Here is a 15,097-nt window from a genome sequence, read left to right on the forward strand (position 1 = left end):
ACTAAGTTTCGTAAAAACGTCATTTGACTAGTAATTTGGTTCGGAAAGTAAAATTTTTGTTTTTAATACACAGGGTTATCGTAATATGAAACTGTTTTCCATAGTTCATAATAGTAAATAATGTTAACGCTTTGTTGAATCCTAAAGGATTCTGTAAAAAACCTAAACTGTCGAAGCTCAACAGTTAAAGTTAATATATAAAACACTAGCCACAGCATAGTGCAATGGTAGAGCTATTGCATACTAGTAGAGAGGTCGTGGGTTCAAGTCCCGGCGAAATACGTTGCTGACGAGATCTTGCGGTTGTTAGAAATCACAGATCGGCCGTCTCTTGCTAGAATTTTCCAATTTTCTTAGCTTAATTGTTGTGACGGATCCAATAAATCAGCATCCTCCCCCTCAGTTTCTCTCAAATACGATCTATTAGGATCTCGAATTTGTTGAATCTCATAAAATGGTACCTACATAATGTATTTATCACAAAATGGCTGTGTATCAAAAAGTTTATTGGTTGTCCATAAGATGTCTCTATTGTATTATATGTCCTGTTGTGTATTTAAAAACTGTTGGGATGATTCCTGTCATGGCATACATATATGATGTATTATATGTGTGTACATAAATAAGTAATAAAAAAAATTACAACTGTTTAAAGGTAACATATTCATATGTATGTATTAAAAAAGCATATAATTTTTATTACACACATAAATACATATATTTAGATAAGCCTAGAATAAGTCAGTGCAACAAAAACTATATTATAATTAAATAATCAATACAATTTTTTATATTTTTCATACGAAAAAAATATTTATTGTTAATATTAATCAATCACAATTTTTTATTTTATGTATGTATTCAAATCTCGATTAATGTGAACCCAGATTATATTAAAAATATTTTATTTTTATTTTAATGTGTTGAAACGTATGTACCTAAATAAAATTCATTATACATATACATACACAAGTTTAAATTATTTAATCAAAATTGAATCACATGTTTATTTTTCGAAAAAGAATGCGCCGCGGATGAAATTGTTAAGCTAGTTATAATCTAAATTAGCATTTTAAAACTTGTATATAAGCTAGATAAGAATCTATTACCCAAATATTTTAATAATCATATAGTTAGGAATAGAGATATACATAATTATAAAACTGGAAATAGGAATAAATTAATTATAGGAAGAGTTAAAAAAGCAAAAAACTGCAGGAGGTGCTTTCCACAGAGGTGTTCAAATATACAATGCCCTTCCTGAGAGCATTAGAGGTGCTAGTAACATTGGTGCTTTCTTGAGGGGTGTTAATGGATACCTATGTGGAAGATGACGTAATTATATATGAAGGGCTCAGGGCAAGATAGCGTCAACCATCAATTTGGTCCAAATTTTCCTGAATATGCCATCCCATGTAAAATGATTAATTTACATAGATGGCATATTCGGAAAAATTTGGACCAAAATGATGGTTGACACTATCTTGCCCCGAGCCCTTCATATGTAAGTTTAATAAAATAATATGTTTGGAATTATATTATATTATTTTAGGATTACTAATTATAGTTTTGTTAATTTTGTTAACTATGTTATATTATAGTTGTTAGTACTAGTTTAAAATTGTTAATTAATAAATTGTGAAATGATTCATTAGCAATTTGCTATTAATAAATATTAATATATTCCTAAAATCGTTTTATATCGTTTGTAACGAAAGTTTGCAATTTCTGGATTGGTGAGTCCACTTTTCACATTATTGATTGTAAATTTTGAGCGTTTTCCGAAAATCGGGCAACTCATTTGAGTCAGGTGTGATATGGAGTCGATTGTGACAGTGACACGTGTGTTTGTGCAGGTGCATTCAACCGTTACCGGATGGTATACATAGAATGCACCGCGACGTTACATACATACTATATATTTACATATATATGTTCATATTTTAGCGCTTCACAATGGCGTAGATAAGATAATGAAGATCGGCATAGAAGGGAAAACAATGGCCACGCGTGCGTTCGTCACGATTTTACCTACCTTCTCGTGTGTCATTTCTATCGACAGCGAAAAAGTGGAAAATGGCGCGCGTGTGACGTTTCGATTCAGTTTCAAAATCGATTGGTCACAGCATAAAAGAACGCGGAATACGGAACGTGCTCTTAAAACATGCATATTTCACATAGCCGTGTGCGAAATATGGTCACGTGCATTTTAGCACATATGTACATACAGTGGCGGACTGGGACTGAAATCAGTGCATGCCAGGAGTCAAAGGGGGCCCCCACCCAGGGTTAAAAAAATTTGTCCCCCCCCCCCCCATATGACAAAATTTTCTTCTTTCGATCACGCTAAAAATCAAGGGCAAAAAATAAATAAAATTTTCAAAAATGGGAATAAACAAATTTAGGTACAAGAAAAATGGCAAAAGCAAAATAGATCCATAAATTACATTGTATATTTCGTTTTAATCCTTATCATATAATGCATCATAAAAGAATGCGGCATAAAAGCGGCTTTTACTTTCGGTAGAAAACAATCAGGGACGTCATTTCAGCTTTTTCTTGGGGGGGCAGGCAAAGATTGGTCAAATTGAGTTTTTTTTCAAAAAATCTTTTTTATATCGGAATAAAAATGGAAAATATAAAATATGAAAAAATTAAGCTTATTTTTGAAAAAATAATTAGAAAAAAATATTATGTAAAAAGGCAAAAAAGCGCCGCAGGCGAAAATTTTTTTCCAAAAATCTTCACATGGTTAACAAACATCGACCATCAAAATGTATCACTATATCAAAAAATATACGAACATTCGGAAAAATAAACGATACACATCTGTTTTTGAGACAAAATAAAGTAAAGGGGACCTTTCTAACGATTCGCTCCATGGGATGAACAATTTCTAAGAATGTTACTAATGGCATACCACTTAAAAACCAAAATATACTTGCTTCAAAATAATAAAATCTTTTTTTTTTCAAAGCACATAGCAGCGATTATTTTATTAGTTACCCAAAAGTAACATATGTACATAAGAAATAAACGCAGCATTCATAGATCCATAGTATCCCATTAATCATTAAATCCATAATATTTTCTAAATTCACACTATTCCTTAATTTAGGGGGGCGAGTGCCCCCCCAAATTATCCCTGAAAACAAAAAATGCATAATATTTTCAATTAATGTTAATCGAAAATCAGGATTTTGGGGAGGGGGCCCCTATCCTATGTTTCTATATACATGGATTTGTCTAGATTAGGAATAGATTTAATATTCGGAAACTGTTTAAAATTGTGTATTTAAATCTTACTATATCGTCGAAGTATAATCAAATGTTATTTTGAAAGTATTGTAACGTATACTAAACAGAGCCGCCGAGTAACTGCGAGCGGATTAAGACGGGTAGACGTCCTGAGAGACCGTGAGACCGGTGTAAGTGGTTTTAGGGATTAGCGACGAGCTAAGTGCATGAAAGCTAAACAATGATTGCACTTCTCATACCGTGGGAATACATATCCGAATACGTGACTATACTGTAGGTAAACAGATTAGACGTCCTGAGAGATCTACCCCTTATAAGGCGGTACGTAGGCGATATCATGACATTCTGGATTGAACACTAGCAATACGTGTAACTCCTTAATCATCAATAAATGCTGTGAAACGACTGTTGGCTTTTTACTTGGATCCTCCACCCACCCCTACGCAACACTGGTCGTCAGAAGTGGGATCCAAGATGGGCCGTGGAACAAAGTCACCAGCGAAGGAAGAGAAGCTACAGCGAAGCCATCTTCGGGAGCTGTAGGAGAGAGTTCGAGCCATGGAGACACGAAACAAAAAAATGCAGTTTTCACTGCAACACACAGAAACGGTCATCACATTTTCGGTTGTCGAATTGCAGTTATCACTGCAACTCGACTTTGACATTATCGGCGGTGGCCGCCAAGAAGTCATCGGGATGACGGAAGGAGGTTACGAAACGGGAGGTTTCGTACAAGTGCTGCCGGGAGAGGACAACTTGAGGCGTTGTCAAGGGCAACATCGGAGAGCAGCATCCGGCAATTGCAGAGTCATCCAAAGGGCGACCGAGACGAGGGCAGTTCGCCAATTCGCCGCAAGTAGCAATAATTAGCGGCTGTAGGTGACGACGATCCACGGGAAAGCATCGTCGTCAGAAGAGGAGTGGAGATCAGGAATGGGGAGGAGCAAGAATTCATCGGGATGACGGAGGGAGGTTGCGAAACGGGAGGTTTCGTGCAGGTGCTGCCGGGAGAGGACAACTTGAGGCGTTGTCAAGGGCAGCATCGGAGAGCGGCATCCGGCAGTTGCAGAGTGGTCCAGGGGGCGACCGGAACGAGGGCGGTTCGCCAATTCACCGCGGGTAGCAAGAATTAGCGGCTGTAGGTGACGACGATCCACGGGAAAGCATCGTCGTCAGAAGAGGAGCGGAGATCGACTACAACTGAGAGATGTCGATTACAAGCCACTATTCCCTTCAACTGTTTGTTGACGGCAGTTGTCAACAAACTGGAAAAAAATCTAATTGGAAACTAGTCGAGTCTAATTGGAAACTAGTTAACCACCTGTTAGGTCACAGGTGTCATCTCGCAAAGAGTCGGAAAGTAAACGGATTGAAATGGAATTCAATCGGAACCATGCAACGGCAGAGAGGCACATTTATCAAATTGGATAAATGTTGGTTGGTCAGTCGGCGGAGTCAATCAAGTCACTTTTGGGAGGATAGAGGCACCGTTTCAGAGGGAATGGCAACGGAAGCACGTTCTGGGTGGAACGTTGGTCTGCAGCAGGATGCTGGGCCACATGAGAGGAAGACGGGGCCACCGCAACAAATTTGGACGTTGGGGAAACGAGCGACTTGGATCAACCACGTGAGGACATTTGAAACCGAAGAAACGCCAGATCGCGACTTCAACGAGAGAGAGCGGAACAATTGATATACGTCAACATCGAAAAAAATCTAGTTGGAAACTAGTGGAAACACGAGTACCTGAAAAAATACATGGACAGTTGCAGCAGTGTTTAGATCATCTCGCAGATGTAACGGGAAAATACATCAGAAAGAAATGGATTTCAGTTGGGTCAATGGAACGGAAAAGAAGCACATTCAACAGAGTGGCAGACTGTTGGGTGCATATTTACCAAGGTCAATGGAACGGAAAAGAAACACAACCAGCAGAGTGGCAGACTGAGGTGTGCACATTTTCCAGGGTCAAGGGAACGGAAAAGAAGCACCACCAGCAGAGTGGCAGACTGAGGGGTGCACATTTTCCAGGGTCAACCGTCACTTTTGTGAGGATGGTGGCGATTCTTGTGGGACATGGCTTTGGAGCACGTTCTGGGTTGAACGTTGGTCTGCAGCAAGATGCTGGGCCACATGACAGAGGAACACTGGGCCACCGTAGCGAATTTGGACGATGGTGACACGAGAGACATGGACCAAGTCACTTTTGTGAGGATGGGAGCCATTCTTGTGGGACATGGCTTTGGAGCACGTTCTGGGTTGAACGTTGGTCTGCAGCAGGATGCTGGACCACATGACAGGAATACGGGGCTGCCATAGCAAATTTGGACTTTGGTGATACGAGCAACATGGACCAAACACGTGAGAAAATTTTGGACCGAAGAGCTGACAAAGAATGATTTCCAAATGTAAAACATCGGATGACTAATTTTAGGGGATTAGAAATATAACTGTAATTGTTTCCATTGTAAAGGTGACGTAAAGTGAAGTGTAATGAAAGTTTTATGTAATTGTTTCCATTGTAAAGGTGTCGTAAATTGAAGTTTAACGAAAGTTTTCATGTAATTGTTTCCATTGTAAAGGTGACGTAAATCGTAGTGTAACGAAATTTTAAATGTTTTTGTTTACATTGTAAAGGTGTCGTAAATTGAAGTTTAACGAAGGTTTAATGTAATTGTTTAAATTGTAAAGGTGACGTTAATCTAACTGTAACAGAATTTAAATTGTAAAGGTAACGTTAATGTAACGGTAATAGATTTTAAATGTCATTGTTTCCATTGTAACTGTAAAGATAACGACTGTAATGGTAAATGTAACTGTGACTGATATCGAAGATAAATGTAACTACTGCAGATTTATCAGTTATGATTTGTTGGTCAATCGGGACGATTTGACCTAAGTGGGGGGCAATGTAACGTATACTAAACAGAGCCGCCGAGTAACTGCGAGCGGATTAAGACGGGTAGACGTCCTGAGAGACCGTGAGACCGGTGTAAGTGGTTTTAGGGATTAGCGACGAGCTAAGTGCATGAAAGCTAAACAATGATTGCACTTCTCATACCGTGGGAATACATATCCGAATACGTGACTATACTGTAGGTAAACAGATTAGACGTCCTGAGAGATCTACCCCTTATAAGGCGGTACGTAGGCGATATCATGACATTCTGGATTGAACACTAGCAATACGTGTAACTCCTTAATCATCAATAAATGCTGTGAAACGACTGTTGGCTTTTTACTTGGATCCTCCACCCACCCCTACGCAACAGTATGTATGAAGTAAATTTAAATCGCTGGTTGATGATGAATCGTCCTATCAAAATTGTTTTAAGCAATTCAGTTTATATTATTCAGGGAAATTTGTTTATTCCCATTTTTATTTCAGTAGGTAGTTGTTACATAGGTATTGGTATATGCATAATATTGAGGTTGGAAATGGGCCCGGTAAAAGGGCCCACGCAAATGTTGAAACTTACATTTCAAGCCTAATAAAAAAAGTTAACCGATCCTTGGGCTGTTAAAGCAGGCATTAGTTGTTTGTGTATATCGTAAGAAATTTGTTTTGTTGAAATACCCAAACTCTAGGTCCCAAAGTGCAATATCCTATAAATTTTTACACACGTGAAATAGTTAAATTAAAAAGTTATTTAATTTTACTGAGGGCCCATATTTTCTAACGGATAGTGGGGCCCACATGCCATCGGGCATGTACGCTTGTATGGCCAGTCCGCCACTGTGTACATATCTTTGTACTGCAGACTGCTTTTCTTGACTTTATTCGTTCGCGTTTAGGCTAAAGTGTCGTTGGTTTGTACGTGAAGTAGTGTTGAAACATCTTTTGGCACTTCTTATAGTATAAATATGTATGCATGTGTGAAGTGTTGAGCTTTTCTTTTGACACAAACATGAGATGTCAAAATCAAAATGGCGGCGCTTCCAATTCCAATGTTCATTTGCAGGACAATAAAGTAAAGAAGTAAATGTTAATGTGTTTCAATGTGTTACAACGACAGATACATAGATATAATATAAAATTATGAAATAAAGGTTTTTAGGTTTTATGCTATATTTATATAGAAGAATATTTAAAAAAAATAACAAACCAAATAAAAAAATAAATAAAATCATCAACTAATGTCAAAGAGTGGCCGTTTCTATATCTGCCTACACATTATCGATTTTGAAAATATTCCGAAATTTTAGCTACTGTTAATAAATTTTGATTTAGTCGCGTTTTAAGATGGTCACGTGAACAAAACTTGTGACTCGCGATATACAGATTTGTACTAGGCGCATTTGTGACTTTTAGAATGGAGCTCGTCTATCGTCTATTCGCAAACGATATTAATCAATTTTTAAATGGATATTATTGAGAAAAGTATAGAAAAAAATATTTCATTAAAATTTCACTGAAAATATTAATTGCTTTTGCAGAAATTTTGAGTTTTTCAATACCGATTATGTAAAGAGACGTGAATAGCCACCATAAAAACGGCGTTATTGAAAAGAGGAACAATGACATGATTCAAATACCCTCTAGATATATAAAATTAATTTAAATATATTACTACTAGGGCAAAAGCCCGGCTTTGCTCGGTATTTGTCATATAAACCGCTTAAACATGGTTAATCTAATAGTAGATATTCATTTTTTTTGTTAAATTTATTTGAATCAAAAAAATATATATATTCAACGATCGTCATAGTAACTTTGATTTGTTTTCGATGCTCCCAACCAAACCTTACATGGTTTCATAAAAAGTCGAAATTATATATTAGATATATTATAATCATTCAAAGTGAGTAAATAGTGTCTTAGTCATCGTTATATATGGATGGATTATCAAATGGATTTTCTTACATGATTATATTCATAAATGATCATTGTAAGGAATTTCCTGTATGCCATAATAGCAGGGCCGGATTAAAATGTAGTGAGACCCCCCAAACTCAAAACGATACATATCTTGAGATAAAAATGAAAAATTGGTTCACACATACTTTTTTTAAATGGAAAACAAACAAATCGATAACTTTTAGTATGGCTGCATTTTTTATTTTTTATACTCAATGATCAATCGTTTTTCGTGAGTAGTTCAAAATTATGAACATGGATTTGTTGTGTTTTGATACTAAAGGTCATATATAATATTCGGAATCATCGTAAACTTCATTGAGATAAAGCCATAACATAAAAATTTTAAAGAATGTTTTTCTTATGGTTAAAATTGAATTGTAAAGTGTTTGAAATGTATATTATTACAATAATCATTGTCCAAATGATTATTTTAAATAAACATACTTTTAAAAAATTCCCACATAAATCCCAATTATGTTTAATCGGTCAATTCGCAAATGAAGGTGTATTTTGTTTTAATATTAATAATATCTTTAAATTTAAGTTACTTAAAATGTTGATTACAATTTAAAAATAGCTAATTTCACTAACTGATAATTTAAGAATTTGCAAATACGTTTATACTTCTGAAGATCTCAAGATTCTTTGAGTATTTATTTACTTTAAATCAAAAATGATGATACATCTCGTTTGCAGACTCCTAGATTTTGAGGCCATAAGCTCAAGATTTATTAATGTACATACATACATATATAGGTAAATCCGACGATGCATAGTGGTCTAAATTTTTAAAAATAATAACAAATTATATACGTTGTTATTAAATTTGAATCCACTCAATGAAGACTCATATAGAGGCTTTTAAAGATTGCACAGCACATTAAAATATAAGAATTCAACTTCGATAAAGATTTTCAATAGAATTCAAGGGCTTTAATTTTACATATGTTCGTTCTCCTATATAATTTTTCGCTATTTATGTATGTATGTAAATCTACGCCTTAAAACTTTCGCCTTAATGTGATTAGCGAAATCGGCTCTTTTTGAACAATAATAACAGCGTTTCTTTCGAATTAGATCCGTCATATTAGTAATTTCGAACGATCCAAATTAACAGCGTTGATGAATGATGTATGCCTGATGATGGAGACGAGACCAACCCAAGCATCGATCATTGTGCGGCGGCCAATAGTGTTCGAACAATAGTCAACTCGTGATGTCAGCTTTTGAACGGCGTGGGAATTTCCTAGAACAGAACACGAAATAGAAATAATAAAAAAAAAACAACTAAAATGCGGTTTTGAACGTCACATTCGCGTGAATCACAACACCGTGACGCCGATGATGATGATGATGACTGTAAATTGAAATAGACAAACGCTTCATTTGATCATTGTGTAAACACGAACAAACCGTACTCTGCTAAATCCATCTCAAAATGTATTCAATATGGGAAAAAAACCCACCAAGATTGAAGCTGGTACTATGTACATATTGTTAGGTAATCAAGTATATGCTTCATTCACTTATAAAATAAGGCGAATGCAATAATTGCGTACTCATATCGATCGTATGTATGTATGTACATAATTGCATTAACATGCCGTGTGTAATCATATGAACGAAACCGGTAATGCAACAAATTCTTAACTGTGCGTAATAAACGTGTCACACGTGAACCACTTGTGAGAAACTATCGCTCGAGTCAAAACACACTTTTTTGTCTGTTTTTCTTCTTTTTTAATGTCGCCGATTAAAATCAGGTCGGTCGGTGTGAAGTGTATCGGATATACAGGTAAGTGTATCGATCTAGCGTTAGATTAACTCCTTTCGAAATGTGTCTGTGGGTATGGGAGGTTGCCAAGAGAAAATGACCTCATACTGACTCAGATTTCCCTTCAGGACGAGTCGCAAACACAGTTTTACCTGCAAAAATCAATAATATCAACAGTTTATAATGTATGATTACACTGAGCAACAAAAAAATTACCGGACTGGAAAATAATCAATCTGCACATATTAAATTTGGATTATTAAATTCGAATATGGCATTGATTTTTGTTGGTTTCTTCTCATTTATAGATATGTGCAATTTTTACATATTTTTGGCTTCTTCAATCATAAATTCAAAATCTAGTAAAGCTGTGCCAAAAGTGAGTATTGGAATCCATAGTCAGATTTTTTTTTATATTAATTGTGATTTTTTATCGCTTTAAAATACTTATAATTAATTTTTCTAGCGAATTTTAAAGTCAAAAATATTCTTTTTTCTTACACATTTTCCCCTAATATTATGAGCTTATTTCGCTTATTTGTTACATAACCAGTTTTATAAGGATAGGATTTTCATCTTATTTTTTTTAATTATCTAAACGCACTAATTCGAGTGGTAAATGGTTTTAAAATGAGCTAAAAGACTGTGCGTATGTCAAGAGCAAGATTAAGAATGAAGAGCGCATCATTCCATCTCACTCGCTCAAGTTTGCATACCAAAACTTCGAACGACGACAGTCCCGTCCTGCCTAGGATATTTCATATTTTCCTTTAAAAGTATTTATCGCGTAAATTAGTACGTTCAGATAAAATAAGAATAAAATATTTATAGTAGACTGAAAACTAAAGCAAATGTGGTGAAATATAGAACTGGTTTGATAAATTCATCATAGCTAGAAAAAAAAATATTTTTGAATTTTAAAATTCGCTAGATATGTAATTATACATATTTTAGCGCAATAAAAAATCACAATCAATAGAAAAAACATCTGACTATTCATTCCAATACTCACTTTTGGAACAGCAATATTAAATTTTGAGTTAAAGACTGCAAAAGCCAAAAATCTCATAAACGAGATAAAGCCATCAAAAATCATTGTCAAATTCGAATTTAGTGGGTCAAACTTAGTAACGATTGATTAGTCTAAGCTCCGGTAAGAAAAAAAAGGATTTTTTGGTTGCTCAGTGTAATTTAGATATATATCAGTATTCAATGTTATTTAGTTTAAAATACTGTTATAAACCATCATTTTTATCGCGGAACACCGTTCAAGTCGAACAATATTTACATTGACGGAATATGTATTGCTATTTATTTTGAGCATGCTTTTTATTCAATTTAGTTTAATTTCATTGTCCATTGAACACATGTGTTCTGTATGATGTGTACATGTATTATCTAAACAAATTCTAATATAATATGTAAAATTTCAAACCAAAACGAGCAATGGAACTTTTTTTTGTGCTATATATTTTTTCTCTTGTGAAGCATTTTTCTATTTTTGTCTACAGATCCATCATACATATTGCAACAATAGTGTCAAAACCTGGTCAAAAAAGTTTGTAAACGAGTCTGGGGAAGCCACAGCTAACCATAAAGCTGTTATTATAATACAATATCAATTTCATAGTCTTCAAATTATCAAATTGTACTGAGACAGTTTTGCAAAATGACTATTTTAACATTTTTATAGCACTTTTTTGATTGCTTTGATTGATTTATAATATCGAGTTGACATGATACGAGTTCACTTCTGTTAATTTGGTCACTCGGACATTATTCGGATATTATTAGGACAATACCACGTCCAAACCACATGCTCTGGACTTACTCGTATCGTGTCAACCCTATATAAAATTACAAAAGCAAACACTGAAAGAACACACTTTTTGTTCTACATATAAATACATATGTATAACACGAATATTGGTGATTCTCGAGATATCTTTAAGGTAAGAGTTTTAAAGCCCAGTGTCTTAAATTTCGATACTAAATTTCTTCAAAACACTCAACAAGAACGAGGTAAATATAATAAAAACGCACCAAAGTTTTATAAGAATATTAAGGTATTGTCCAAGATAACATCTACATATGTATGTATATTAGTTTTTTTTTTAATTTTTAATCCTTGAAGATTTCAAAAAATTTCCCAGTCCTTTTATCTAAAAGTTTTTAGTACATTTTTATTTAGTAAACGCATCACTTATAATATATTCAAATACTCACAAAAGATATCCTTATTGTGTGAATTATTTTTACTGCCATTTCAATGTGCTCAAATTTTCCTCTACAACTGGAAAAACCAGTCATTCTTGAGACTGAAAACAATATATGTATGTATTATAAATCATTTATGTTAACATTACTAGAAGCATATCTGATATCAACTGAATGAATCACAACTAAAATTAATCACTGTAAATAAACTTGATATGAAATTGTATTCAACTCCGATGATGCATTTTACGTCTGAATGAACTTCAAGTACCCGAATCGAACTGGTCGAGAGGAGTGAGGCATACCTGTTTGATATCTATTGATCATTTAAATAGCTATTGAAGTGATTCAAAATACCAGGTCTAGGTCGTCGAGACCGAGTGCATTCTTCATCCATTGGATTCATCTACTACGTAATTATACACAACGTGAGTGCAACGTCATCTTCGATCATAATAATCGAGCCCCCTTTTTTTGGTGAACTTCATTCTCCGCTCGCATTCTCCACTCTGGAATAAAAATTATCAACGCTAGATTATTTATTCAAAATAAAAATGACGAATTTACCACTCGACCAAGCTGCACACCTAAACTTGCTAACTTTAAAACTCCCCTTTATTTGGCACGCGTTTGAATAAAAATAGGGGAATTAGGTAAACAACGTAACGGCAGATGTTTCGTGCGCGAGTTTTTACAACAAAACGCGCTTTTTCATTATTATATTTTTTCTGAAGCGTTTCGCAAATGGAATAAATAGATGGCGTCCATTGTCCTCGCGGCGACAGTATCGTCACTCTTTGCTCAAAGAAAATACTTTATGACACCAACACACAACTTTTTGCACATTTATACAGTGAAAGTTTAAAATGCATCTATTGTTCTTTCATTATGTATTTTTTGTCATTTATGAAAGTGTTCCTCGTGAGAATGGGAACCTCTCGAATACACGACATACCCTTATAATTAATAATTATGCATTATTCTATGTACATATGTACAATACCTATATAATGTATATGTTACAGTTGAAGTATATCTTCCAATTGTAATATAATATATTTTGACTAATTGGAATATATTCCATCTAACCTGGTACCGACTGCCGTTATAGCTGAAGTGTATTTTCAGTTGTAATGTATTTTGACTAGTTGCAAAATATATTCCGTCTAACTCACTTTAGTTGATTCTTATGGCGAAATACATTCCAACTGGTCAACATATGTATATTACAACTGAAAATAAAGGTACCAGGTAAAATTGAGATGTTAGTAAATTCAGTTAGAAAGTCTCATTTTTGTTTTGAACACATTCTTAGAGTTATCGTAATACTGTACTCATTACCTTTATTTGTAAAATCTAGCAAATATTAAGGGATTATTCAATTTTAAAGCATTCAAAAAACATCAAACCTGTTAAAACTCAACTGTTATATATTACAACTGGCGCACATTGTTGAAAGTGTATTGTATTCGAATATGAATGACCTAAAACGTCAGTTGGAATATATTACAACTGAAAATACACTTCGGCTGTAACATATGCACATTGTCCGAAAAGGTAGGAATGTATACATACATATATATAAAGGTTTGTTTATACGAGTACACTTCAATCCGGCAAATATTATTTACATTTTACATTCTACATCAATGTTCATTCTACATTTATGCTTTATTCAATCTATTAATTTTATACCGCAGTACATGTCACCGAAACGTATCAAGCAAAACCGATTTTATTTGGCCATTGTGGAAATATTCACACATGACGCGACGTCATAGTGGAGGGTGCACCCGTACTAACGAAAGTGTTTTCACATCGCATATGAATATTTTTGGAAACGTCATATTTTGACAATATTGATACATGACATTGCGCCGTATCGTCGCGCTCTGTAATGTGAATGTAAGCCGATTTTGATTTGCACTTGTCCAAAACAAGTATGAATGTGTCGGAAAGGGGCGGTGCTGTATAGTATAAATAGAAGTAGTTGTGCCGAGATTGTAGTGCTGGATAATATAAACGGACCTTTAACCGGCTGTTTCAGGAAATTAATTTCATAAATAATCAAAACCAAAGCTTAGCATACGTCTCTAGTTATCATCCATTGATAAATATCAACGAGTATCTATTAGAGATGGGTATTATTATTTGTAATTTCGCTATTGTATCCCATAAATACGTAGCCGTATGATGCAATTACGATATGACTGTATTCGTTTATTAACAAACAGTGTAATAAATCTGCAATCTTTTCTATTGATAAATGTAATTATTGGAGATTAAGTGTTCAAATGTTGAATTAAAGTAATCACGAGTGAAATCAAATGAACGCAATTTTTGGGTTGCGTTCCTTTGTTTGTTTAAATTAAATTTCAGTTCGAATTTTTTTCTGTTGATTTTCCGAATGGAATTATTATATGTCGGTCACATTATGCTCGTCACAATGGAGGGGTGGGTTTAGAATTCGCGTAAAATTGGAAATTTTCATTTTTGCACAATAATAATGTGGATTGTTTGTGAAAGGAGAACGTCACACGTCAACGTCACCACCCCTTCTGCGCCACTATCCGAAAAGGGGTGAAATGTGTAAAATTTTCAAGGTAATCTCCCCTTTTACAGGGTTTGTTTATTGTGTTGGATGCATTGTGTTCGGTTTAATGTGTCGGGAATCACGGACACCAACCCAGCGATTTATGGAAAAAAAGTGTGCCGTTCTAATAAATTTTCCCCAAAACTTTGATAAAAAATGATCGATGTCATTTTTAAATCACCCTTTCTTTATGCTCTACTATGGAATGTAAAAATTCACACATACATACACATGCTATAATATTTATTATCTATCAAAATTGAGTATGTAAGTCTTCTGTAATTGTAAGAAATGTGTTTATAAGAAAGAAGGAATCATTGAACAAGAACATATTATTATTATGTGCACATAAGTATGTATATTAATATACGTATGTATCTTTCAATTATATAAT

Source organism: Arctopsyche grandis, chromosome 6, assembly GCF_051622035.1.
Source record: "Arctopsyche grandis isolate Sample6627 chromosome 6, ASM5162203v2, whole genome shotgun sequence".
NCBI lineage: Eukaryota > Metazoa > Arthropoda > Insecta > Trichoptera > Hydropsychidae > Arctopsyche > Arctopsyche grandis.